A 6,121-nucleotide genomic window follows, 5' to 3' on the forward strand; every position below is an offset into this window, starting at 1 on the left:
TTAAATTTTGAACGTTCTCAGAATTTGAAGAGATATGACCCACACGTTGGTCTAGGCCCAAGAATTTGTGTAGTATATTTGCTAAGCGTATAATAACTACAAATTTGTATTGAAGGGAAACAAACTTGCTTTAATAAAACTGTGCAGAACATCCAAATTTTGAAAGTTCTCAGAATTTGACGAAACTTGAACCAAACGTTGGTCTAAACCCAAGAATTTGTGTCGTAAATTTGCTAGGCGTAATATTAAATACAAGTTTGTATAAAAGGGAAACAAACTTGCTTCAATAAAACAGTGCAAAATACCAAATTTTGAACGTTCTCAGGATTCGAAGAGACATGACCCACACGTTGATGTAGGCCCAATAATTTGTGTAGTATATTTGCTAAACGTATAATAACTACAAATTTGTATTAAAGGGAAACAAAGTTGATTTAATAAAACGTGCAGAACATCCAAATCTTGAAAGTTCTCAGAATTTGACGAAACTTGACCCAAACGTTGGTCTAGAATTTGTGTGGTAAATTTGCTAGGCGTAATATTAACTACAAGTTTGTATAAAAGGGAAACGAACTTGCTTCAATAAAATAATGCAAAACAGCTAAATTTTGAACGTTCTCAGAATTCGACGAAAGTTGACCCAAACGTTGGTCTAGGGCTAAGAATTTGTGTAGTAAATATGCTAAGCGTAATAATAACTACAAGCCTGTATAAATGGGAAACAAACTTGCTTTAATAAAATAGTGCAAAACTGCTAAAGCTTGAACCTTCTCAAAATTCGACGAAACTTGACCAAAACGTTGGTCTACACCCAGGAATTTGTGTGATAAATTTGCTAAGTATAATAATAAGTAAAAGTTTGTATAAATGGGAACAAATCTTGCTTTAATAAAACCGTGCAAAAAACAGCTAAATTTTGAACGTTCTCAAAATTGGACTAAAATTGACCCAAACGTTGGTTTAGACACGAGAATTTGTGTGGTAAATTTTCTAGGTGTAATAATAACTACAAGTCTGTATAAAAGGGAAACAAATTTGCTTTAATAAAACAGTGCAAAACAGCTAAAGTTTGAACGTTCTCAGAATTCGACGAAAGTTGACCCAAAGGTTGGTCTACACCAAAGAAATTGTGTGATAAATTTGCTGAGTGTAATAATAACTACAAGTTTGTATAAAATGGAAACAAACTTGCTTTAATAATACAACGCAAAACAGCTAAATTTTGAACGTTTTCAGAATTCGATTCTACTTGACCCAAATGATGCTCTAGACCACAGAATTCGTGTGGCAAATTTGGTAAGCATAATGACTACAATTTTGTTATAAAGGGAAACAAACTTGTTTTAATAAAACCGTGCAAACAAGTTAAATTTTAATCGTTCTCAGAATTCGACGAAACTTGACCCAAATGTTGGTCTAGACACAAGAATTTGTGTGATAAATTCGCTAAGCGTAATAATAACTACTACTCTGTATAAAACGGAAACAAACTTGCTTTAATAAAATAGTGCAAAACAGCTAAATTTTAAAAGTTCTCAGAATTCGACGAAACATGACCCAACGGTTGGTCTAGCCCCAAGAATTTGTGTGGTAAATTTGTTAAGAATATAATAACTACAAATTTGTATAAAAGGGAAACAAACTTGCTTTTATAAAATAGTGCAAAACAGCTAAACTTTGAACGTACTCAAAATTCGATGAAATTTAACCCAAACGTTGGTCTAAACCCTAGAATTAGTGTGGAAACTTTGCTGAGTGTAATAATAACTACAAGTTTGTATAAAAGGGAAACAAACTTGCTTTAATAAAACAGCGCAAAACAGCTAAATTTTGAACGTTTTCAGAATTCGATTATACTTTACCCAAACAATGGTCTAGACCACAGAATTCGTGTGGTAAATTTGCTAACCATAGTAGTAACTACAAGTTAGTTATAAAGGGAAACAAACTTGTTTTAATAAAATCGTGCAAAACAGCTAAATTTTGAACGTTCTCATAATTCGATGAAACTTGACCCAAACGTTGGTCTAGACACAAGAATTTGTGTGGTTAATTTTCTAAACATAATAATAACTACAAGTCTGTATTAAAGGAAAACAAACTTGCTTTAATAAAATATTACTAAATAGCTAAATTTTGAACGTTCTCAGAATTCGAAAAGACATGACCCACACGTTGGTCTAGGCCCAATAATTTATATAGTATATTTTCTAAGCGTATAATAACTACCAATTTGTATTAAAGGGAAACAAACTTGCTATAATAAAACCGTGCAGAACATCCAAATTTTTAAAGTTCTCAGAATTCGACGCAACTTGACCCAAACGTTGATCTAGACCCAAGAATTTGTGTGGTAAATTTGCTAGGCGTAATATTAACTACAAGTTTGTATAATAGGGAAACAAACTGGTTTTAATAAAACCATGCAAAAAAGCTAAATTTTAAACTTTTTCAGAAATCGGTGAAATTGGACCCAAACATTGGTCTAGACACAAGAATTTGTGTGGTTAATTTTGTAAGCGTAAGTGTGACGCCCCAAAAATTATAATATATAATTGGGAGATTAATTGATAAATTTTTATAAAATTTAGTTAATTGGTAAATAAATTCTAGGCCATAATTGGAATATAATAAAATTTGAACGGATTAAATTGGAGTTCGTTATAATATTTTGGGACAATTTATATAAATTAAGGAAATTTAAGAGGGACGTAATGGGTATTTCGAGAAAAATTTAATAAAACATTATATACATAATAATAATAATAATATATATATATATATATAAAGTGAAGAGAGAGAGAGTTGAAATGGAGGCGGTGGGGCCTCTTCACCCAATTTCATTTTAATATACAAATTCACACACACATACACATAATACACAATTCACACGCACACCAACGCACACACACATCGTGGAAGACAGAGGTACGGTTTTTATTATTTTAATTTATATTAATTTATATAATTATATTATTTAATTAGTTTTTTATTAAATATAATTTATATTGAGCGGTGAACTATTAAATCGGAGTATTTTATAATTTTTGCTATTTAAATTAGTGTCAAATTAAATATCACAATTGCTATAAAAATGATATAGTTGGGTAATTAAAATATTAGATTTGTTAGATTTAATTATCGCTATAGCTAATTTACACAATTCCATCGGAATGATTAACCAAATATGTAATACTATGTATTATTGTTCAATTAAAGTGTATAATAGCGAGAAATTGATAGAAAATTCATAGAAATATTCCGAAAATTATATTTAATAAATGGTATGTTAATAAAGAGGAAAAACGAAGATTTGTATGTCGATAGAAATGAAAATACTAAAGAATTAGTAGAAATTGTACGGATAATATTTAATATTATATTTAAAAGAAATTACGATATTCTCGATATATTAACTGTATGTGGTATAACTCATTATAGGATACGGGGGTGAGGTGAAATGGCTGACAATTAGCGATTGAGTAGAAAGAAACGTTGTAAGGTCGAGGTAAGTAAATAATTAGTATTATCTATATATGTTCTCTTTATTTGTGGTATTACTATTAAATGACTTTGTAGTTCATGCTGATATTATTTTATCTGAAAATATATGCGTGGTGAATGATTTCATTTGATTGTCGATATTGTGTACGTGGAAGGAGGAAATACGTTGAAATATTATGTTTGTTGTTTGATGTGTTGTGGGTGTCTGAAAATGAGAATATATTGATATATTGTTTTATGTTACTAGTTGCTTACAAGAATGGTGATATGTGGAAATGAGGGAGTGGTGGAAATTGAATATAATTGTGGTGTGAATACCCATTGATGTGTTGAAAGCCTATAAGGCGATATGAAAAGTGCTATGTGCGAAAAGAAAGTGCTATGTGCGAAAAGAAAATGCTATGTGCGAAATGAAACAGCTATGTGCGAAAAGAAAATGCTATGTGCGAAATGAGATTGATGAGCCAGCTGTCAAGGGGATTCACTTAAATTTAATAATGGTGAGATTGAGTTGGCGGGAAAAACACAATATCACCTTCTGGTAAGCAAACTAGGAAAAATGAAGTTTGATTGACTGTCTTGTCATGAGATAGCTATGTGGTATAATAAAGATGATTATGTGGAAGCAAATTGACTATATATTTCATGCATGTTGTCTACTTATCCTATTTGGGTTGTGTTTGATATACATATATAGATAGGGCTGGTTATTTACTTACTGAGTGGCAGGCTCACTCCCCTGCTGACATTTTCTTTCAGGAGTAGACTTTGAGGTGTCTCACTGTTGAGGAATAGGTCCACGCGCTATACTCAGGCAGGTCGGGCCAGTATGCAGTTTTCTCCTCTTTGTCAGTTAGAGTACAAACCACATTTTGTTGTATAGAGAGAACGTAAGCATGGAGATTACTTATGATGGACTACTTGTAGTGTTTGATGTGCATATATGATGTGTAGGTTGACTACACTTGTTATGACGTTGGGTTACGTATACATATGTGTTAAATTATCAGGTGCATTTATGTTATAAACACAGGAATTACTATAAGCATGACGTTTAGGGTAGTATAGCCCTTGTAGCGAAGGGGATGCTACATTAAGAATAACTACTAGTCCGTATAAAGGGGAAACAAACTTGCTTTAATAAAACGATGCAAAAAAGCTAAATTTTGAACGTTCTCAGAATTCAACGAAACATGACCCAAACGTTGGTCTAGAACAAAGAATTTGTGTCGTAAATTTGGTAAGTGTAATGATAACTACAAGTTTGTATAAAAGGGAAACGAACTTGCTTCAATGAAACTATGCAAAACAGTTAAATTTTGAATGTTTTCAGAATTCGACGAAACTTGACCCAAATGTTGGTCTATGCCTAAGAATTTATGTGATAAATTGGTAAGCGTATCATAATTACAAATTTGTATAAAAGGAAAACAAACACGGCTTTAATAAAACCGTGCAAAATAGCTAAATTTTGAACGTTCTCAGAATTCGACGAAACTTGACCCAACCGTTGGTCTTGACCCAAGAACGTTCTCAAAATTCGACGTATATTGACCTAAACCTTTGTCTAGACACAAGAATTTGTGTGGTAAATTTGCTAAGCATATTAATAACTACAAGTTTATATTAATGGAAAACAAACTTGGTTTAATAAAACCGCGCAAAACAGCAAAATTTTGAACGTCCTAAAAATTCGACGAAACTTGACCCAAACGTTGGTCTAGACCCAAAAATTTATGTGCTAATTTGCTATACGTACTAATAACCACAATTTTGTATAAAAGGGAAACAAACTTGTTTTAATAAAACAGTGCAAAACAGCTAAAATTTGAACGTTCTCAGAATTTGATGAAACTTGACCCAAACGTTAGCCTAGACACAAGAATTTGTATGATACATTTGCTAAGCATAATAATAACTACAAGTTTGTATAAAAGGAAAATAAACTTGCTTCAATAACACCGTGCAAAACAGCTAAATTTTGAACATTCTTAGAATTCGACGAAACTTGACGCGAACGTTGGTCTAGGCCCAACAATTTGTGTGGTAAATTTGCTAAGCGTATAATAACTACAAGTTTTTATAAAAGGGAAACAAACATTGCTTTAATAAAATCGTGCAAAATAGCTAAATTTTGAATGTTCTCAGAATTCGACGAAATTTGACCCAAACGTTGGTCTTGACCCAAGAATTTGTGTGGTAAATTTGCTAAGCGTAATAATAGCTACAAATTAGTATAAAAGGGAAACAAACTTGCTTTAATAAAATCGTGCATAACAGCTAAATTTTGAACGTTTTCAGACTTCGACGAAACTTGACCCAGATATTAGTCTAGACACAAGAATTTGCGTGATAAAATTTGCTACGCGTAATAATAAATACAACTCTGTATAAAAGGGAAACAAACTTGCTTTAACAAAACAGTGCAAAACATCTAAATTTTGAAAGTTCTCAGAATTCGACGATACATGACCCAAACGTTGGTCTAGGCCCAAGAATTTGTGTGGTAAATTTCCTAAGCATATGATAACTACAGATATGTATAAAAGGGAAACAAACTTGCTTTAATAAAACAGTGCAAAACAGCTAAACTTTTAACATTCTCAGAATTTGATGA

This window comes from Sesamum indicum, linkage group LG8 (assembly GCF_026168435.1).
Source record: "Sesamum indicum cultivar Baizhima isolate 11 linkage group LG8, ASM2616843v1, whole genome shotgun sequence".
Lineage (NCBI taxonomy): Eukaryota > Viridiplantae > Streptophyta > Magnoliopsida > Lamiales > Pedaliaceae > Sesamum > Sesamum indicum.